This window comes from Hemitrygon akajei, chromosome 7 (assembly GCF_048418815.1).
Source record: "Hemitrygon akajei chromosome 7, sHemAka1.3, whole genome shotgun sequence".
Lineage (NCBI taxonomy): Eukaryota > Metazoa > Chordata > Chondrichthyes > Myliobatiformes > Dasyatidae > Hemitrygon > Hemitrygon akajei.
In genome coordinates this window covers 134,592,823-134,616,234 of record NC_133130.1, presented here as the reverse complement: position 1 = coordinate 134,616,234, position 23,412 = coordinate 134,592,823, and the positions used below count along the sequence as shown (strand labels likewise).

Sequence of the window (23,412 nt, the reverse complement as noted above, 5' to 3'; positions counted from 1 at the left end):
TCGACAGTAATTTGTCATTCGAAGGAATGCAGGCATCGATATGGAGGAATTTAAGGTGGGGGGGGGGATATATGGGAGGCGGGGTTTAAGGGTCGGCACGACATTGTGGGCCGAAGGGCCTGTGCGGTGCTATTCTATATTCTATGCTTTTATTTCCCGATCTCGGAGACTGTGCGGCGGCGGACACGCGTTCAGGACCAAATCTCCCAGTGCCTTGCTGCAGAACAAAGCCCAGATGGGTAGCAGACGTTTGGCAGAACTGAATGAAGCTCGGCGTCCATGGGCTGCCAGCTAGTTTAACAGTCTTTCTGGCCACCCGCCAGTGTTTTGGAGCCCAGCAGCAGATGATCATCATACTGTAAAATGACGCTAATGCCTGGCAACAATAACGTGTTCAAATCGCCTCATACAGCAGCTGCATATACCGCCGGGCTGTCGGTGTAGCCCCGGGGCAATCTCCTCCGGGTATATTGTTGTCCACTATACGTAAACGCGAACAGGTGTCGACTGGCCTCCAGCAGAGGGACCGAGAAGGCGGCGGAGCAGAGGTGAATCACCGGGTACAGGTACCATCGAGATTCAAATGGTATAGAGGCCAAAATGACGTTTGTGTCCGGAAAATGGGCTGGTACTATTTGGCTGACGTTCCGTAATTCTTGCACGGACCGCCACTCGTCCGGCTTGTCCGGTTTGGGGTATTACAAGGGCTTTGCGTCATGCGCGGCCCCTCCTTGCTGTAAAAGAGGGTCGATAGCAGGTTTCATACGGTTAAGAGAAAGTGTACAGCAGATGCTGTGGTCAAAGCAACACGAGCAACGCGCTGGAGGAACTCGGCGTCCGTGGAAACGAGCAGGACTGACAGCGGGGCTCGGCCCGAAGCGTTTACTGATCGTTTCCACGGATGCTGCCCGACCTGTTCATTACCGTTAATTACTTCTGGAGATAAACGATTTTGGCGAATGGAGGGGAGTCTCACATTTTTGAGTGTGACTCGGTGGGGTGCCGCGGAGGCAACTAGACCCACGAGATTGTGCAATGTCCGCGAGGATGGGTCCACGTGTTTCAGTCGGAGGACAATGCTGAGGAGAGAGGGTAGGCTTTCCTTTCTGAAGATACTAAAGACCCTAAATGGGAGAGTCTTGTCTCTATCAGTCCAAACTAGGTTCCACCAATCGGAAGGGTGCCCTGACTTTGACCTTTTAACCGTTTCACCGTCGGACCCAGATACTTAGGCTTAGAGGGGGCTTTATTCCTAGGGATACCTGAGGGACGGAGTAGTGTCCTTCCAGGAAGTAATTTATCCGAGAAGGACGTAACTGTCTCCTGATGAAGGGTTTCGGCCCGAAACGTCGTCAGTACCTCCTCCCGTAGATGCTGCCTGGCCTGCTCAGTTCTGCCAGCATTTTGTGTTTTTATTTATTTCCAAGGGTTTCGGCCCGAAACGCCGTCACTACCTCCTCCCGTAGATGCTGCCTGGCCTGCTGAGTTCTGCCAGCATTTTGTGTTTTTATTAAGGACGTAACTGTATTTTGGCGGCTATCCCTTCAGGGCTGGAAAAAAAATATTTGGCCCTTAAAGCAGATCTTGTAACGCTGTCCGACCTGAGCCTCGGCTTTCTTATTATATCCAGCATCAAATTGAAAGAGTGTGTTACTTCGGGTCGCAAACAGTTTTAAAAGGTTTGCACCGCTAAAGGTCCATTCTGTTCCACTTGTGTTCCTGCACTCTTTCCCCACATCGAGAAGTGACATTTGTGACGAGCTCACCCTTTTTTCGGTTGGCATCTCGTGAGCTCCCCAAAATCACTTTGCTGACTGGCTCCTGCTAGGATTGGCTCTTTGTCCTGTCCATCTGCATCCGGGACCCAATCGTCATTTGTCCCCCTGGACACAACGAATAGTTGTTGAGGGAGGACCTGGCGCCGCTGCACATCTCCGGCTAAAAATTCCACAAATTCGTATTAACCAGATGTGGAACGCGATTAGGCACATCGCGGATGCTAGACCCCATTTCCGGTCCCCGTCCCCTCCTCTGGTCTCACCATTCTAGTAATTTTTCTTTAAATCGAAAGAGGCGCCACAGGGCCGATCTGTCGAGTCCCATCCATATAAATCGCTGGAAAAGTAATCACGTAGCTGCTGTCTCGAGTTTCCAGCCATACCTTGTCCGCCGGGGAGCAGTAGGGGCTCACCCAGAAGTTGCTTACTCTTATAATTCTTTACCCTTGGCTCAGTTTCGGGGTCTTTGTCTGTGGATCGGCGGACCTCGAGATTATGTCTCTTCTCTTCGGCACAGCGTCGGTGCCTTTGGCGCATTAACTTTCAACACTGCCCACTCCTTACCTGTTAGTTTTAGGTCAACTTGGAAACAAATTTAGTTAGTTTTCAATCACAGTACAATCCCCTTGCCCATTTCTGGCCAGAATTTATCTCTCTCTTCGAAATCCCCGTTGTCCTTTAAATGGACTATTCAGTGGAGCCTGTCTTCCATCTTCCGTCTTGCCGCTCGTCTGCACCGGTCTTGCTCCACTGGTCTTGTCTCCCCCGGCGACTCACAGCGGCTCAAGGTTGAAAGTTCCCCATGAACACATTGCCAGAGAAATTTACTATCGCCGATTGGACGTGAACAAATTTCTCGGTCGGGGTTCGTTTGGGTCCCCTATCTGGGATCCCATCCTTGTCGCCAAATGGTTAGGGAAATTAATTTGCAAAGGAATTTCAATTAAAGATGGTCACTAATAAATTGGACAGGGACTTCGAAGTGACTGGAGAATACATTCATGAATACGGGAAGAATCACTCACTAATGGTGCGATCGTCATTTTTATACAGTGCATGCACACAGAAAGTCAATTACATCAAAGTTTTTTTTAAAAAAAGCCAATCCTGTGTGGTTTTATCAATCCCCACGAAAATGCCAGAGACAGTCTCTTTCCTGCCCAGACAGAGATGGGTTGTCAGAAAAGCCTTGCAACTACGATATGAGAATCCGGGCCGAATGGCGAGTCTTTATTTATGATAGTTCATTAAATCCTTAGATCCAGTAAGCCATTAAAGTACAAATGTATAACTTGTTTTATATGTTAGTACCAACCAGACACACTGTTTAATTGTCAGAAGCTTGACAGCCCTCGGTGTCCTCCCTACAATCTATGACCTTCACTGTCTTCATCTTCTTCACCCTGCCGTGTGATCGCAGCAAGGCCAGCACGGGGCATATTGCTAATCAAAGGAAGGTGCGGGATGTTAACAACTCGGATATTTTAAACCGTTATTCAGAATTTTCTTCCACGGAAAGTAACAAAAGTAACACGGAAAGAGAGAGACAGACAGAGAGAGGGGGGTGCATCGTGGTCGGCACATCCATAAGGTTTTGTGTGCTGGATGACAGACAGTGGAAGAAAAACGTAAATACTGAACGAGGGAGAGGGAAGAACAGTTAAAACCGATCGGCCCTGGCACACACGGGAGAGACTCTCTGAGTTAGAACTAGGAACTGTGTCAGTGAAAGTCATTATTGACACACTCACACAGTCACGCACAGTCATACTGACACAGTCTCACTGACATACTCATTTCGCACACAAAACCAGCGACACAGACACGCAATGTCTGTCTGTCTCTCTCTCACACACACACAGTTATTTCACACAGTCTTACACAATCGCATTGACACACGCACGCAGTCACACTGACACAGTCTCACTGACATACTCATTTCACACATCCACACACATTTCACACACAGCCTCACGCACACGTTTACACACAGACTCCGGGCATCGCCGGCAGAGCGGGCTGCCTCTCGCTCTCTGGAAGTGCCGCCGTTCTGCTTTGGCAGGGCCCCTGACCGCTAAGGACAGGCCGGCTGGCCCCGTTCGCCACACTCCCTCCACCGGGTACACGCCATCCCGAGGCGGGCGGGTCGCTGGCGTTGTCCATTCGGGACGTGCGCTGGTCAGTGTCTGCCCGTGACTGGGTCCGAAGCTGTCATCAGAGAGCGTAGCGAGGAGGTAGTGCCTCCGTCCGTGGCTGGGATCGAACCCACCCCTGGGGATGGCGAGGGACCCCATCTGCAAGCTCCACCAGAATTCTGCAGACTCGCACTGCAAGATACAGCACCGTGGCGAGAACGTCTGGGCAAAATAGTTTCGTGCCTCTGGCAAAGTCCTGATTGGCACGGGTATTGACGGAGATCGGAAGTGCCCTCAGAAACGCTGGAAGACTCGGCATCCGGGAGCGGCTGTGAACAGGGAAACAGATCGTGTTTGACATCAACGACTTTTCATCAGAACTTGTTAGGAGACCAGGTTACTGAGGGTTTGTTGTAAAAACATTCTGCGGACGATTGAAAGATGCTCAGTCGGATAATTACCCAGTTCGTCAAACTTTGTGTGACCTGCAAGTCCACCCGGAATCGCAAATCTTTAGCTCCAGTATCGTGCTGTGGTTGTTTTTTTATCAATCATTTAATTTGTTATTAATATTATAGAATATTTTATTTTAAAGCGTTACTTAAAAGCGCGTGCTGCTCACTATCCGCAAGTATCAGTACCCAACTCAACTGGATCCCTGTCTGTTGCTAATTTGCCACTTTCCCACAGAGTCAGTCTGAAAGCAAGATGCAAAGAGTGTTTGCCTCTGACATTCTGCAGATTGGAGAATCCCTGTCTGTCTGCCCTACCAGACCCACATTTTCCCAGTGAATTCCAATATCCACTCCCGTCATCCCAGGCAGACTCCCTGTCTGTCTGCCCTACCAGACCCACATTTCCCCAGTGAATTCCAATATCCACTCCCGTCATCCCAGGCAGACTCCCTGTCTGTCTGCCCTACCAGACCCACATTTTCCCAGTGAATTCCAATATCCACTCCCGTCAACCCAGGCAGACTCCCTGTCTGTCTGCCCTACCAGACCCACGTTTTCCCAGTGAATTCCAATATCCACTCCCGTCAACCCAGGCAGACTCCCTGTCTGTCTGCCCTACCAGACCCACATTTTCCCAGTGAATTCCAATATCCACTCCCGTCAACCCAGGCAGACTCCCTGTCTGTCTGCCCTACCAGACCCACGTTTTCCCAGTGAATTCCAATATCCACTCCCGTCAACCCAGGCAGACTCCCTGTCTGTCTGCCCTACCAGACCCACATTTTCCCAGTGAATTCCAATATCCACTCCCGTCAACCCAGGCAGACTCCCTGTCTGTCTGCCCTACCAGACCCACGTTTTCCCAGTGAATTCCAATATCCACTCCCATCATCCCAGGCAGACTCCCTGTCTGTCTGCCCTACCAGACCCACATTTTCCCAGTGAATTCCAATATCCACTCCCGTCATCCCAGGCAGACTCCCTGTCTGTCTGCCCTACCAGACCCACATTTTCCCAGTGAATTCCAATATCCACTCCCGTCATCCCAGGCAGACTCCCTGTCTGTCTGCCCTACCAGACCCACATTTTCCCAGTCAATCCCACTATCCAGTCCCCATTTAAATTCTCTGCTCCCTTCACTGAACATGAGCTGTGTTGTTGACAAGTCTCTGCCCCGACCACACTAAATAGTGGTTTTCTTCTCTCTCAGTGCCAGTGACAATGCTCAGCTTCAGACTGTCTGATAGACAAGTGCACAGATGATCATGTGGCCGGATGGTCAAACAGACAGATAGCCAGGTGGCAGATGGACAGGTAATCGAATGGATAGACGGTGGATCATTGCCACGGTGGTTGTGGAGGCCAAGTTATTGGGTATATTTAAAGGACTGGTCAGGGCATGAAGGGATACGGGGAGAAGGCAGGAGACTGGGGCTGAGAGGGAAATGGATCAGCCATGGTGAAATGGCAGAGCAGGTTCGATGGGCCAAATGGCCTAATTCTACTCCTATATCTTTGTGGGGTTACACGATAGAGGTGGAGATACAGAGTCACTTCTGTTATACTACATTCATATGTGAAGGGTAGGAATTGATCATTTGCCCCCTCGGGCCTGCTCCCCTCATTGCTGACCTTGTGTCCAGTGACCCTCAGGACACGTTCTGATCCTCCCAAAACATGGGTCCCATATGGGATGAGCTCACTCGTGAGGGGTGGGGACGCAGTTGTGAAGTGGGGTCACACTTGTGGATTGAGGTCATACTGTTGCAACGAGCGGCTGGAAGGAAGCGGACCCAGGTGCAGGACACAGGCTCGGACGTGACTGGGAGTTGGAACTAGACTCGGACTCGGAACTGAACTCAGAACTTGGACTCGGAGCCTGGACCTGGACTGAGCTTGGACTCAGAGCCTGGACCTGGACTGTACTTGGACTTGGAGCCTGGACCTGGACTGAACCTGGACTCAGAGCCTGGACCTGGACTGAACTTGGACTCGGAGCCTGGACCTGGACTGAACTTGGACTCGGAGCCTGGACCTGGACTGTACTTGGACTCGGAGCCTGGACCTGGACTGAACTTGGACTCGGAGCCTGGACCTGGACTGAACCTGGACTCGGAGCCTGGACCCGGAACACAGAGCCTGGAACTGGAACAGGGAGATGACAACACCAAACAGAGACAGATAATTCATATCTTGGCTCAGACAGGGGCAAACGGCCAGCAACCCTCAGCCAGACACAAAGAGACAGAATTCCCAACCCGGAATAGTGGCAAACGGCCGGACCTACTCAGCTGGAAATGAGACGACAGAAACCAAACAATGACAGTCCATTCGTATCTAGACACGGAGAAGCTCATGAAGACGGTCCCTTATTCTTGGTGGCTCAGAGTGACGACAATCAGCCAAACGTGAAAACAACAGAATTCACATCTTAGCTCGGAGTAGCAGCAAAACGGCTGGCAACTCAGCTGGCCATGGAAACGACTGAATTCACTGAGCAGCCACAGGCACCGAAGCAACTTAGAGTCCAAGATTCTCGGCTGCCCCGGGACGAGCATTGTCGCACTGGCTACGGTGACGAACCAGCAGCGAGTAGATGTAAGCCGGTTCAAATGAGGATCAGATGCCCTAATCAAGGAGCCCAGTGGAACACGGGGAAAAGGAAATGAACTGAAATGAGTAGTTAATGGACCAGACCGTGACACATACACGTGGTTTGTTGGAGTGACATGTGTTGGGTGGGGTCAGATGTGTGAGGTGGGTGAGTGCCTGGGTTCAGATTGTCTGCAGCCCAGGGTTCTGACTGAAGAGATTGTGGAAGTATTAGTAATGATCTTTCAAGAATCACTAGATGTAGGAATGGTTCCAGAAAACAGGAAAATTGTAAGTGTCACTCCACTCTTTAAGGAGGGAGGCAGGAAAAGGGCAGGAAATTATAGGCCAGTTAGCCTGCCTTCAGTAGTTGGCAAGATGTTTGAATCCATTATTAAGGATGAGGTTTTGGGGTACTTGGAGACACATAATAAAATAGGCTGAAGTCAACATGATTTCCTTAAGGGGAAACATGCCAGACAAATCTGTAGGATTTCTCTGAGGAAGTAACAGGCAGGATAGACAAAGGAGAATCTGTGGATGTTGTGTACTTGGATTTTCAGAAAGCCTTTGACAAGGTGCAATACATAAGGCTGTTAAACAAGGTAAGAGCCTCTGGTATTACAGGAGAGGAGAGGAGATTGGCTGACGGCAGAAGGCAAAGAGTGGGAATAAAGGGAGCCTTTTCTGTTTGGCTCTCAGTGACTAGTGGTGTTCCACAGGGGTATGTGTAGAGGCCACTTCTTTATACGCTGTATGGCAATGATTTAGATGATGGAATTGATGACTTTGTGGATGCTACAAAGACAGGTGGAGGGCAGGTAATGTTGAGGGAGCAGAGAGTCCGCCAAAGGACTTGGATTAAGAAAATGGACAAAGAAGCGGCAGATGGAATACAGTGTCAGGTAGAGTATGATCCTGCACTTTGCAGAAGGAATAAAGGCAAAGGATATTTTCTAAAGAGGGGGATAATTCAGAAATCAGAGGTGCAAAGTTACTTGGGAGTCCAACTGATGGATTCCGTAAATGTTAATTTGCAGTTTGAGTCAGTGGGGAGGAAGGCTAATGCAATGTTAGCGTTCATTTCAAGAGGACTAGAATATAAAGAAGAAAGGATGTAATGCTGAGGCTTGATAAGGCATTGGTCAGACCACATTTGGAGTTTTGTGAGCAGTCTTGGGTGCCGTATCTAAAGAAAGTTGTGCTGGCATTGGTGATGGTCCTGAGGGGGCGAAAGCAGGAGAATGAGGTTGAGAGGGATAATAAATCAGCCATGATTGAATGACTGAATTAGTGGCTCAAATGGCCTAATTCTGACCCTATGCCTTGTGGTCTTACATGTGCAGTGGGTCAGGTCGCAGACCCAGTATCACTGAACATTCCTGTTCCCCATCAACACCTCTGGTGCCTGAATTTCAGGTGATCCCAGACCAAACTGCAATTCCCCTTTTTAATGAGAAGGCAGTTCCTTGGCTACTTAGAAAATAAGTTACGTCCTTGGAATTATTCAGATCATATTCATGGGCGGTGGGGAGGTTCCTTGACCCAGTGAGACATCGCTTCCGTCACCAGTGGAGCCTACAGTGGGACTAGGAAGAAGAGGGTGTTGGGGGCAGTGGGGGAAATCTTTGTCCACCGTCTCTCCATGGGGTGGGGTGGTTTGGTGATCCCAGACCTCTCCTGGGGTAGGTGGATCTCCGGAGGGGTCTTGTCGCAGAAATCAGGAAGGCTGCTGATTCCTGGCCTGAATGTCGCTACCCAACGCAGCCCCAACAACAATAACTCTGAGAGAACGTTGTTTATCCAGAGTCAGGTCTAGTCCAGTGGGCCCCACACTGTGAGCTCTTTCCCCTCCTCAAACACATCCCTTCCTGCCTTTACCCCAGCCTTACATAATGTTCAACATCAAATGTCAGATCAATAATTGTTCTTTGTCCTTGGTGCAGAGAAACAGGAGCCAAACATTCCACAACATTCGTTGCAATAACACTGGACAACAATTTCTTTCAGAAGTGAGAATTTTTATGTGGTTTATGATAGACCACTGAAAGCTGAACACAACTGTAATTTCAGACTACCTGTTTCACCTCAGAATTTGGAGAAACAAGTAGTTAACTTTTATTGAATATAATGCATTTAATTCAATAATGCTGCTGATGCTTTGCAATAGTTCAACTAAGCTAAAGATGTTTTGTTAATGATTTTCATTTGTAGACAGTGTCTTAGGCTTCTTGCTTAAGTGTCCAACAATAATCAGCCAGTATTGATGGATTCCAGTTGCCCTGATACTGTTTCTCCATGACCCCAATGTCCTGGTGAAACTTTTCACCACACTCGTTACTGACAGCACCAAGACTGGCAGGGAAGAAGTCGAAATGGGAATGCAGAAAATGAATCTTTAGTGACATGTTGCACCTCATGGTTTTGAACACTTGAAGCATGTTGTCAACCAGCTGCACATAGATTGGTGGTCTGTAGTTGCCAAGAAATTTTTCAACAACATCCTTGAACACCTTCTATGTGATTTTCTTCAATCCCACTAGAAGTTTTTTGAATTGTCTGTCATCGATGGCCTGTTTGATTTGTGAACCAAAAGAAAAATACCTGTCTTAATCTTGGCATTAGTTTTTCTGGGAAACATCAGTCTCAGATATCGAAATTCTTCATGGAAATTAATAGCCTTTCTAAAACCTGTTCTGCCATGCAGCATCTGCCCTGCCTAAACATGCCACCAAACAGGCCTGGACAAGATAGAAATCTTTTCAGTTTACATTGTGGGCAACATTTTAATTGATTTGAATTATAAATTGAAATAACATGTATAGGTAATTATAAACTTAGTGCATGATAAGGACATTTCATGGGTGAGTTTCATGAGTTGCAGCCCAAAAATCCATAAGATACATCCAAAAGTATTCAGGAAGCAAAATCTTTGTTGTCCAGTGTAATCATAAGACTATAAGATATAGGAGCAGAATTAGGCCATTTCGTCCATCAAGTCTGCTCCACTAATTCATCATGGCTGATCCATTTTTCCTCTCAGCCCCAATTTTCTGCCTTTCCCACCCCATGCCTACCCTCGTTTCCCTTCATGCCCTGACCAATCAAGAATCTATGAACCTCTACATTAAATATACATAAAGACTTGGTCTCCACAGCTGCCTGTGGCAACGAATTCCACAGATTCACCATTCTCTGGCTAAAGAGATCCCTTCTCATCTCTGTTCTAAAAGGTAGCCACTCTATTCTGTGACTGTGTCTCCTAGATACTTCCACCATAGGAAACATCCTCTCCACATCCACTCTGTTATGGCCTTTCACCATTTGATAGGTTACAATTAGGTCACTCCTCATTCTTCTGAAACCTAGTAAATACAGGCTTACAGCCATCAAATGCTCAAGTGACAAGCTGTTCAATCCTGTAATCACTTTCACAAACCTCCTTTGAGGGGGCCAAAACTGATCCCAATACGCCAAGTGAGGCCTCACCAGTGCTTTATAAAGTCTCAACAATACATCCTTGCTTTTACATTCTAGTCCTCTTGAAATGAATGCTAACATTGCATTTGCCTTCCTCACCACAGACTCAACCTGCAAATTAACCTTCAGGGAATCCTGCACAAGGACTCCCAAGTCCCTTTGTACCTCAGAGTTTTGTATTTTCTCTCCATTTAGAAAATAGTCAACCCTTTCATTTCTTCTACCACAATGCATGACCATTCACAGTTCCCGACTCTGTATTCCATCTGCCACTTCTATGCCTATTCTTTTAATCTAAGTCCTTCTATAGTCTCTCTACTTCCTCAAAACCACATGCCCCTCCACCTATCTTCATATCATCTGCAAACTTTGCAACAAAGCCATCATACAAATCATTGACATATAATGTAAAAAGAATTGGTCCCAACACAGACCCTTGTGGAACACAACTAGCCACCAGCAGCCAACCAGAAAAGGCTCTCTTTATTCCTATTCTTTGCCTCCTGCCAATCAGCCACTGCTTTATCCATGCTAGAATCTTTCCTATAATAGGATGGGTTTGTAGCTTGTTAAGCAGCTGATGCACCATCAATAACTCACGCTGAGACTTAGGAAGCGAGATATTGGCTTTTATTGACTGGAAGAATAAACAGCACTACATCCTGGGGAAAATGAGGGAGAGCAGCAGCCCACAGTCGCCTTTATACAGGGGTCTGTGGGAGGAGCCACAGGAGCAGTCAGCAGGGTCTGTGGGAGGAGCCACAGGAGCAGTCAGACAGGTATATCTAGTTCACCACAGCAGCCTCATGAACGGCACCTTGTCAAAGGCCTTCTGAAAACCCAAATGCACAACCTAAACCGATTCTCTTTTGTGTATTCTCCTTGATATTTTTTCAAAAAATTCCAACAGATTTGTCGGGCAAGATTTTCCCTTGAGGAAACCATGCTGACTATAGCCTATTTTATCATGTGCCTCCAAGTACCCCAAAACCCCAACTCTAACATCTTCCCAACCACTGAGGCCAGACAAACTGGCCATTGAGTGACATTGCACTCAACGTCAGTAAGACGAATGAGCTGATTGTGGACTCCAGGAAGAGTAAGACCAAGGAACACACACCAATCCTCATAAAGGGATCAGAAGTGCAGCATGAGCAACTTTCAAGTTCCTGGGTGTCAAGATCTCTGAGGATCTAACCGGGTCCCAACATATAGATGCAGCTATAAAGAAGGCAAGACAGTGAATATGTTTCATTAGGAGTTTGAAGAGATTTGGCTTGTCAACTAAAATACTTGAAGACCTCTATAGATGTACCATGAAGAGCCTTCTGACAGGCTGGATCACTGTCTGGTATGGTGGGGGAGGAGGGGGGGGGTGGGTCTACTGCACAAGACCAAAATAAGCTACAGGAAGTTTTAAATTAATCAGCTCCATCTTGGGTATTAGCCTCTGCAGTACCCAAGACATCTTCAAGGAGCGGTGCCTCAGAAAGGCAACGTCCATTATTAAAGACCACCATCACGCAGGGCATGCCCTCTTCTCATTTTTACTATCAGGTAGGAGGTACAGAAGCCTGAAGGCACACACTTAGTGATTCAGGAACAGCCTCTTCCCCTCTGCCATCCGATTCCTAAATAGACATTGAACCTATGAACACTACCTCTCTTTTCAAAAATATATATTATTGTTTTTGAACTATTTTTAATCTATTCAACACACAGACACACAATATATATCTATACACACACACACACACACACATATATATATACACACACACACACACACTGTAATTGATATACTTTTCCTTTCTTTCTATATTATGTATTGTATTGAACTGCTGCTGCTAAGTTAACAAATTTCTTGACACATGCTGGTGACAATAAACCTGATTTGATTCTATAATTTTTCTTTATTCTGCTTTCTTCCTTCTTGAAGAGTAGAATAATGGTGACAATTTTCCATTCTTTGTGAACCATTCCAGAATCTAGTGATTCTTGAAAGATCGTCACCAATGCCTCCACAATCTCTTCAACCACTGCTTTCAGAACCCTGGGGTGTACACCATCGGGTCCAGGTGACTTCTCTACCTTCAGGGACTGCAGCGGTTCAAGAAGGCAGCTCATCACCATCTTCTCAAGGGCAAATAAGGATGGGCAATAAATGATAGCTGACTTAGGTGGTGACGCCCAGATCCCATAAATGAAAAAAGAGCTTTCAGTTTCCCAAAAACATTCTCCCTAGTAATTTCAGACACTTCATGACCCCTGACCACACTGCTCGTGCATTCCACAGTGAAGACTGATGCAAAATACTTATTCAGTTCATCCGCCATTTCCTTGTCCAACAATACCTCCTTGTCCTCCAGCATCATTTTCCAATGGTCCAACATCCACTCTTACCTCCCTTTTACACTTTATGTATCTAAAGAAACTTTTGGTATCCTCTTTAATATTATTAGCTAGCTCTCTTTTGTATTCCATCTTTACCTTCTTAATGACTTGTTCAGTTGCCTTCTATTGGTATTTAAAAGCTTCCCAATCCTTTAATTTCCCGCGAACTTTTGCTGCCTTCTCTTTGGCTTTTATGTTGGCTTTGAATTCCCTTGTTAGCCACGGTTGTTTCATCCTCCCTTTAGAGTACTTCTTCCTTTTTGGGCTGTATATATCCTGTGACTTCCAAATTGCTGCCAGAAATTCCAGCCATTGCTGCTCTGCCATCATCCCTGCCAGTGTTCCCTTCCAATCAATCCTGGCCAACTCCTCTCTCATGCCTCTGTAATTTCTTTCACGCCACTGTAATAATGATACATCCGACTTTAGCTTCTCCTTCTCAAATTTAAGGGTGAATTTGATCATATTATGATCATTCTCTCCTAAGGGTTCTTTTACCTTAAGCTCTCTAATCAATTCTGGTTCATTACACAACATCAAATCCAGAATTCAGGCATTCTAGCACTTCCCCCTCCTGGAATCCAGCACCAACCTGATTTTCCCAAATCGGGGGAGGAGCTTCAACTGGGCTCAAGATTTTCCAGTCTGGGGATTAGATTCTGTACCTGGTCTGGCCTACCCCTCTCTCCTAATCCTCACCTCTGTCATCCCACCCCTGACACCCTAAGCCCTGTCACTTCAACCCATGTGATCCCCACGCATGTCACCCCTGCCCCTGTCACCCCACTCTCTGTCAGCCCCAGCCCTGTTACCCCCACCACTGTCACTCCATCCCTGAAATCCCCACCCGTCACCCACATCACTGAAATCCCCACCCCGTCACCTCCTGTGGTGAACTACATATACCTGTCTGGACATGCCCCCCCGCTGACTGCTCCTGTGGCTCCTCCCACTGACTGTGGCTCCTCCCACAGACCCCAGTATAAAGGCGATTGAGGCCTGAGCCCAGCCCTCAGTCTCCAGGATGTAGCATGGTGGTCAATTGCTGCTTGTTCTTTCTTCCAGTCAATAAAAGCCGATATCTCGCCTCACGTCCTAGAGAGTTATTGATGGTGCATCACCTCCATCACTGAAATCCCCACCCCTGTCACCCCTACTCCTGAAATCCCTACTCCTGTCAACTCCATCACTGAATTCCCCACCCTTGTCATTCCCTCCCCTGAAATCCCCACCCCTCTCACCCCCACCCCTGAAATCCACACCCCTGTCAACACTTCCCCACTCCCGCAAACTGCCCAACCCTCACACTAGCCTGTGTCTAGTCTCTTGGTGCCCATTTCCAGCACTTCCCTCGGCCATTTGCTGACCTCCCTCAGCCAGCTCTGCCACCTCCTGTTTCATACAGTCCTCTCCACTGAGATGGTCTTTCTGCACTCCATCCCTCTCCCTTCTCTGCAGCTTGATTAACTTCTACCAGTTCCAGCAAAAAGCTTGAACTATTACCTGCTTCTGTCCACAAAGTTCAAAAGTGTAAGTAAATTTATTATCAAAGTACATATATCTCACCTTATAGAATCAGAATCAGGTTTAATATCATCGGCATACGTTGAGAAATTTGATAACTTTGTGGCAACAGCACAATGCAATACTGAAAATATAGAAAAATACTGAATTACTGAGTATATATATATATATTAAATAGTTCAGTTAAAATAAATAGTGAAAAAACAGAAAAAAAGTAGTGAGGTAGTGTTCATGGGTTCAATGTCTATTTAGAAATCAGATGTCAGAAGGGAAGAAGTTGATCCTGAATTGCTGAGTGTGTACCTTCAGGCTTCTGTACCTCCTCCCTGATGGTAACAATGAGCATGTCCTGTGAGCTGGGAGTCCTTAATGATGGACGTCGCCTTTCTGAGGCACTGCACCTTGAAAATACCCTGGATCCTATGGGGGCTGGTATCCATGATGGAGCTCATTAACTTTACTATTTTCTGTAGCTTTTTTCAGTCCTGTGCAGTATCACCCACCCCCTCATATCAGATGGTGATGCAGCCAGTTAGAATTCTCTCCATGATACATCTGTTCAAGTGTTTTAGGTGACAAACCAAATCACCTCAAACGCTAATGAAATATATCCACCACTTTGCTTCATTATGGCTGCAGCCAGGTTAGGTCCTCTGAGATCTTGACACTCAGGAACTTGAAAGTGCTCACTCTCTCCACTTCTGATTCCTCTTGAGGATTCGTTCATGATCCCTCCTCTTACCCTTCCTGAAGTTCACGATGTAATGTCTCGCCTTACATCGAGTGCAAGTTTACTGCTATGACACCACTCAACTTGCTGGTGCATTTTGCTCCTGTGCACCCTCTTGTCACCACCTGAGATTCTGCGAACAATGGTTGTATCATCAGCAAATTTATAGATGGCATTTGAGCTATACCTAACCACACAGTCATGGGTATAGAGTCATTAGAGCAGTGAGCAAAGCACACATCCCTGTGGTGCCCCATTGCTGATAATCAACGAGGTGGAGATGCTATTGCCAATCCATACGGATTGTGGTCTTCCGATTAGGAAGTTAAGGATCCAGTTGCAAAGGGAGGTACAGAGGCCCAGGTTCTATAGCTTTTCAATCAGGGCTGTAGGAATGATGGTGTTGAACGCTGAGCTATAGTCAATGATCAGCATTCTGACATGGGTGTTTGTATTGTCCAGGTGATCTAAGGCTGTGTGAAGAGCCATTGAGATTGTGTCTGCCATAGACCTATTGTGGTGATAAGCAAATTGCAGTGGGTCCAGGTCCTTGCTGAGGCAGGAGTTGATTCTGGCCATGACCAACCTCACAAAGCACTTCATCACCGTAGATGTGAGTGCTATTGGACGATAGTTATTAGGACAGCTCACCCTGATCTTCTTGGGCTTTGGTATAATTGTTGCCATTTTGAAGCAGGTGGGTATTTCCAACCATAGCAACGAGAGATTGAAAATACCCCACCAGCAGGCTGGTAGAAGTTTTCAGAGCCCTACTAGGTACTCTCTCGGGGACTGTCGTCTTGTGAGAGTTTGCCCTCTTGAAAGACAGCCTGACATTGGCCTCTGAGACAGAGATCACAGGGTTACCCTCATAGCTGTGGTTTTACTCTCTCTTTCCAAGCGAGCATAAAAAGGTGTTGAACTCATTTGAAAGTGAAACATCACAGTCATTCATATTAGGTTTTGCTTTGTAGAAAGTAATGGCCTGCAAACCCTGCCAGAGTTGTCATACGTTTGACGTCGCTTCTAACCTCTTTCAGAATTGCTTCTTAGCTCTTGATACAGCCCTCTGCAAGCCATAGCTGGTCTTGTACAGACCTAGGTCGCCAGACTTAAATGCCACAGATCCAGCCCTCAGCAGACGACAAACCTCCTGGTTCATCCACGGCTTTTGGTTTGGGAATATACAGTAAGTTTTTGTAGGGACACACTCATCCACATAGATTTTAATGAAGTTTGAACTGTGGCAAACTCATCTAGACTCAAAGATGAGTCACTGAATACAGTCGGGTCCCTCAATTCAAAGCAGTCCCGTAAGCGCTCTCGTGCTCCCCTTGTCCATACCTTCTTGGTCCTCACTACTGGTGCTGCAGTCTTCAGTCTCTGCCTGTACTCGGAGTAGAAGTACAACCAGGTGATTGGACTTTCCACAGTGTGGGTGGAAAAGCATGATAGTCATTTCTGATGATAATGTAACAATGGTCCAACGTGTTGTTTCCTCTGGTACTATGAGTTATTTGCTGATAGTAATTATTTAGTGACTTTATCAAGCTGACCTATTTAAAATCTCCCAAAATGAAGGGGAAGGCATCGGGATGTGCTGTTTCTTGCCTGTTGATTACATCGCTCAGTTCATTTAGTGTTCAACGTTGGCCCGAGGCTGGATGTACATCATAAAAGTGCTGAAATCTTGGCAGTTTACTTCAGCAGTTTCTTCGGCAAGTATCCTTGGCAAGCATCCCCGCCATGTGCTCCAAGGAGATAGAATAGAATAGAATAGTACAGCACATTACAGGCCCTTCGGCCCGCAATGTTGTGCTGACCCTCAAACCCTGCCTCACATATAACCCCCCACCTTAAATTCCTCCATATACCTGTCTAGTAGTCTCTTAAACTTCACTAGTGTGTCTGCCTCCACCACTGACACAGGCAGTGCACTCCACACACCAACCACTCTCTGAGTGAAAAACCTTCCTCTAATATCCCCCTGAACTTCCCTCTCCTTACCTTAAAGCCATGTCCTCTTGTACTGAGCAGTGGTGCTCTGGGGAAGAGGCATTGGCTGTCTACTCTGTCTATTCCTCTTAATATCTTGTACATCTCCATCATGTCTCCTCTCATCCCCCTTCTCTCCAAAGAGTAAAGCCCTAGCTCCCTTAATCTCTGATCATAATCCATACTCTCTAAACCAGACAGCATCTTGGTAAATCTCCTCTGTACCCTTTCTAATGCTTCCACATCCTTCCTAAAGTGAGGCAACCAGAAATGGACACAGTACTCCAAGTGTGGCCTAGCCAGAGTTTTATAGAGCTGCATCATTACACCGCGGCTCTTAAACACTATCCCTCGACTTATGAAAGCTAACACCCCATAAGCTTTCTTAACTACCCTATCTGTGAGGCAACTTTCAGGGATCTGTGGACATGTACCCCCAGATCTCTCTGCTCCTCCACATTACCAAGTACCCTGCCATTTACTTTGTACTCTGCCTTGGAGTTTGTCCTTCCAAAGTGTACCACCTCACACTTCTCTGGGTTGAACTCCATCTGCCACTGCTCAGCCCACTTCTGCATCCTATCAATGTCTCTCTGCAATCTTCGACAATCCTCTACACTATCTACAACACCACCAACCTTTGTGTCGTCTGCAAACTTGCCAACCCACCCTTCTACCCCCACATCCAGGTCGTTAATAAAAATCACAAAAAGTAGAGGTCCCAGAACAGATCCTTGTGGGACACCACTAGTCACAACCATCCAATCTGAATGTACTCCCTCCACCACAACCCTCTGCCTTCTGCAGGCAAGCCAATTCTGAAACCACCTGGCCAAACTTCCCTGGATCCCATGCCTTCTGACTTTCTGAATAAGCCTACCGTGTGGAACCTCGTCAAATGCCTTACTAAAATCCAGGTAGATCACATCCACTGCACTACCCTCATCTATATGCCTGGTCACTTCCTCAAAGAACTCTATCAGGTTGTTAGGCACGATCTGCCCTTCACAAAGCCATGCTGACTGTCCCTGATCAGACCATGATTCTCTAAAGGCCCATAGATCCTATCTCTAAGAATCTTTTCCAACAGCTTTCCCACCACAGACGTAAGGCTCACTGGTCTATAATTACCCAGACTATCCCTACTACCTTTTTTGAACAAGGGGACAACATTTGCCTCCCTCCAATCCTCCAGTACCATTCCTGTGGACAACGAGGACATAAAGATCCTAGCCAGAGGCTCAGCAATCTCTTCCCTTGCCTCGTGGAGCAGCCTGGGGAATATTCCGTCAGGCCCCGGGGACTTATCCGTCCTAATGTATTTTAACAACTCCAACACCTCCTCTCCCTTAATATCAACATGCTCCAGAACATCAACCTCACTCATATTGTCCTCACCGTCATCAAGTTCCCTCTCATTGGTGAATACCGAAGAGAAGTATTCATTGAGGACCTCGCTCACTTCCTCAGCCTCCAGGCACATCTTCCCACTTTTATCTCTAATCGGTCCTACCTTTGCTCCTGTCATCCTTTTGTTCTTCACATAATTGAAGAATGCCTTGGGGTTTTCCTTTACCCTACTCGCCAAGGCCTTCTCATGCCCCCCTTCTTGCTTTTCTCAGCCCCTTCTTAAGCTCTTAAGCTTAAGTCTCGTTCAGGGCCTGTGTGTCAATGTCCAGCGTCATTTCATCCCCACTTTCCTTGCTATCTCAATAAACCTAGTCCTGTTCCTAGTACTTCAGTGTCTGTGTCTTGCATTTGGGTTTGCCATCAACGCCCCCTTATGATAGAGATGAAGACTCCTTGAAAGTGCATCCTTTGGTGTGGGAACATTCCAATGATGGGGCAAGTGAGGTTGAGTGAAAGAACCTTTGGTTAAAGAGCCTGATGTTTGAGGGGTAATAATAGTTCCTGAACCTGGTGGTGTGAGTCCTGAGGCTCCTGTACCTCCTTCCTGATGGAAGCAGTGAGAAGAGAGCAAGGTGAGGGTCCTTCCCTGTGACAGGATCCACCACTCTTTATAGGATTTTCCATTTAAGGGCATCAGCATTTCTGTACCAGGTTGTGAAGCAGCCAGTTCATGTACTCCCCACCACACATCTCTGGAACTTTGGCACGGATTTAGATGTCATACCAAACCTCTGCAAATATCTGAGGACGTAGAGGTGCTGCTGTGCTTTCTTTGTAATTGCACTTATGTGATGGGCCTAGGACAGGTCCTCCAAAATGATAACGCCAAGGGATTTAATGCTGCTGACCCTCTCCACCTCCGATGAGGACTGGCTCGTCGATCTCTGGCTTCCTCCCTCTGAAGTCAATAATCAACTCCTTGGTCTTGCTGACATTGAGTGAGAGGTTGTTGTTATGGCCCCACTCAGCCAGACTTTCAATCCCCCTCCATTCATCACCGCCTTCGATTCACAGATGCTGCCCGACTTGCTGAGTATTTTCAGCACTCACTATTTTTTTCAGATTTCTGATAAAGGCGGTAGTTTGCTTTTTATTGACTTATTATTTATTTAGCAATACCACCCAGAGTAGGCCCTTCGGCCCTTCGAACCACACTGTCCCAACAACTTTAATTTAACCCTAACCTATTCACAGGACAATTTACAATGACCAATTAGCCACCCAGTGTATCTTTGGACTGTGGGAGGAAACTGGAGCACCCAGAGGAAACTCAAACATCCATCGGGAGGATATACAAATTCATCACAAAAGGCATCAGTGTTGAACCCCAAACTCTGACGTCCCAGGCTGTAATGATGTTGCATTACCACTGCTGCAGCAACTCCTCAGCAAGTGACGAAGCTCTTGTGGGAAAGATTTAACGTTTCAGCTGATTAACCACATGCTGAGTGTGGGCGCGAGACATGGGAATGGGAAAGATGGCGGATGGGAAACACTGAGGATTAGAGCAGGGGGTAGATGCAGGAATGGGGAGAAGGCGGAGAAGGAGCTGAGGGATAGAGCAGGGGGTATGTGCAGAAACATGGAGGCATCGGAGAGGACTCAAAGTCAGATGCATTCACTCATCAGATTCATTCATCATACGTGCATCAAAACATGGAGTAAAATGAGTTCTCAGGTGGAAGAACACCCTGGTGATAGCTTCACGGACAGACAAGACAGGACTGATGGACTTTCACTGTCAGACAGATAGGACTGAGGGAGCTTTGCTGTCGGAGGGGCAGGAGTGAGGGAGCTTCACTGTCAGAGGAACAGGAATGAGGGAGTTTCACTGTTAGTGGGACAGGAATGAGGGAGCTTCAATGTCAGAGTGACAGGACTGAGGGACCTTCACTATCAGACTGGCCTGACTGAGGGAGTTTCACTGTCAGAGGGACAGGTCTGAGGGAGTTTCACTGTTAGTGGGACAGGAATGAGGGAGCTTCAATGTCAGAGTGACAGGACTGAGGGACCTTCACTATCAGACTGGCCTGACTGAGGGAGTTTCACTGTCAGAGGGACAGGTCTGAGGGAGCTTCACTATTAGAGGGACAGGACTGAGGGAGCTTCAGTGTCAGAGTGACAGGACTGAGGAAGTTTCACTATCAGACTGGCCTGTCTGAGGGAGTTTCACTGTCAGAGGGACAGGACTAAGGGAGTTTCACTGCTAGTGGGATAGGAGTGAGGGACAGGACTGAGGAAGGCTGCATTGTCAGTGAACCCTGCAGGGGTTTTTTTTATAAATAGTGGGGTGTTGTGGGCATTTGCTTGTTCTGTGGGTGGTGTCTGGGCGCAGTTGGGAGTTTCGGGCAGGGTCTGGCATGCAGACAGATTTGATGCCGTGGGCGCGGTCCTGCGCTCCGGGTGCGTCGGTCGGTCGGTCGGTCGGTCGGTGCAGGGAACGGCCGCGGCCGCCAGGTGTCGCGGCGCGCTCCCGGTTGCCATGGTGCGCGCTCCCGGCCGGTAAACAGCGGCGGCGGCGGCGGCGGCGGCTGGAGCGGAGCCGAGGGTCAGCGGCAGGTGGGTGATGCAGCGGCCGGGCCGGGTATTGCTGTGCATGGCGGGGTGGCACCGGGACCGAGCCGGGGCGGGAGGTTCCCCGCTGGGAAGCGGGTCGATGCTGCCGTTCCCAATGCCCCGGGGCCGCATTGCGGTTGCGGCCTCGCCCTGTCCTGGCGGCGTTGAGCCGGTCCCCGTGGGCAGTGGGGGTTCATACTTGTGTTCCATCGCCGGCCGGGAGCTGTGGCGCCCACAACCTCGACACAAGGGTCCTGTGTTCGGGGTCCATCATCCGCGACTAGTCTCTGGTACACATCATCTTTGCCCAGTGTTCAGTCTCCCTCTCTCCCAGTATCCAGTCTGTACCTCTCTCGTATTACCCAGTGCTCGGTTCCCGTGCCCTTACCCCTGGCCCAGTGTCCAGTCTCTCTCCCTCATTGCCCAGTACCCATTTCCTTTGCCCAATGTCTAGACTCTCTCTCATTACCCCAGTGTTTGGTTCCCGTGCCCAGTGCCCGTTCTTTGTGCAGTGCCTGCCAGGTTGCGAGGTATCTGCCACCTTTGCCCAGTCTTCAGCCCCTGCACCCGGTGTCTACGTCCTTGCCCGGCCCCATCCTGACAGCAGTCGCTGCTTTTGTCTCAGGATCCCACAGATCATCCGTGCGGCTGCGTGGGCAAAGCAGTGGTGTGAAACTTGCCCCAAAAGACATTTGATTCAATTGGTCAACTGTTTTCGCTCTCTCTGTTTATTTTGAGTTTCAGCATGGGTTTTGTATTAATGCTGGATGTCGCTCCGCTGCTCTAAGGGTGAAGTGGTGTAGTTAATTGTGTATTATTTGGGATTTAACTGCAGTAATTTTGCTGTCTTGTCTGAAGGAGTGTATGTGCACAGTATGTGATGTAGATTTACTAGATTCTTCCTTTCAGCAGTCTGGTTTTACATTGGAAGTAGGTCACGGGCATCTGTGCGCAGTGTCTTCAACACTGCACATAAATGGAAAAACTTGGCTAACTCCCATGGGGGGAATTGGAATCAGAATCAGGCTTAATATCACTGGCAAATGGCCTGAAATTTGGCAGAACATGTCTCAGACTCGGATGGTTAAATCAAAGGGGGAGTCTGTACAGATCATGGCCATGTTTCTTGAAATTTAGAAGGTTAAAGGGTGATGTAATTGAAGCTTTCCCGATATAAAAGCGATGAGATTAGACAAATAGAAGCCATGGATGGTGTTAAGAGAGTTTAGATCAAGAAGATGATCTGAAAGTTAGAGCCAGACGTGTCAAGAGTAGCTAGATAATGGGTCCTGGCTGGAATTTGGAAAGCTCATCTTCGAAAGGCAATTGCTGCCAGAGGAAAGGGCATAAATGGGAATTTGAAGGGAATTGGGTCCTGAAGCAGGGTCCCGGCCCAAAACGACAACTATTTATTCATTTCCAAAGAGGCTGCCTGACCTGCTGAGTTCCGCCAACTCGGGTAGAATGGTGTGTGTGGTTTTGGATCTCCAGCACCCGCAGACTTTCTCGTGTTTATAATTTGCTGGAAAACATCCAGATTCTGGGAATATGATGCAGGGCGTTACCACTGACGTGTTCAAGTTTATTGTCATTTAAGAGAACACACTTATACCACCAAACGAAACAAGGTTCCTCCAAGGACCAAGGCACAGAACACAGTACATGTAACTCACATACAACACATTACCACAAAAACTTTAACAAATAATAAGGTGCATTGATGATACAAGTTTAAGAAGTTAACAGTATGACACTAATGGCACGGTATGTGATGAGACCTGAGTGGTGGCAGGGAGTATAGTAGTTTTATGGCCTGGGGGAAGAAGCTCTTTCCCATCCTAACTGTTCTTGTCCTAATGCTATAGTATCTTCTGCCTGATTGGGGGGGACAGGAGGGATCACTGACAATGCCAAGGGCCCTGCATATGCAGCACTCTTGATAAGTATCTCTCTGATGGGTAGAAGAGAGGCTCTGTTGATCCTCTCAGCAGTCCTTGTAAACCTTTGTAGGGTCTCGCAGTCAAATGCCTTGCAATTCTTGTACTAGATAGTGATGCAACTGGTCAGGACACTCAGTGTAAAAATTGGTTAGAATTTTGGGAGAGGGGGAAAGCCTTGATCACCTCAATCCCCTCAGGAAACATACAGCTTCTGCTCTACTTTCTTGATGAAAGAGGTGACGTTGAGGAGCCGGGTGAGATTGCCTGTTATGTGCACTCCCGGAAACTTGGTGCCCCTAACTCTCTCCATGGAGGAGCTGTTTATGTGTAGTGAAGAGTGGTTAGCCTGCACCTTCCTAAAGTCTGCCATCATCTCTTTAGCCTTGTGCAGGTTGACGTTCAAGTTGTTGTGCCAGCACCATT

General features: G+C 47.6%; 1 protein-coding gene across 3 annotated transcripts in view; it reads left to right on the top strand.

Moving 5' to 3' along the window:
- The first annotated feature begins 311 nt into the window (after nucleotides 1-311).
- The window catches only part of ccdc92 (coiled-coil domain containing 92), an 80,805-nt gene continuing 57,704 nt past the window's right edge, over nucleotides 312-23,412 (top strand). Inside the window, exon 1 of one of the 3 annotated variants that reach the window (XM_073052024.1) lies at nucleotides 312-548. The gene's annotated coding sequence lies outside the window, so the exon portion shown is untranslated. Of the gene's footprint in view, nucleotides 567-20,921; nucleotides 21,053-23,412 lie in introns of those variants that run through there. The other 2 variants (XM_073052021.1, XM_073052023.1) reach the window with 2 other exon arrangements.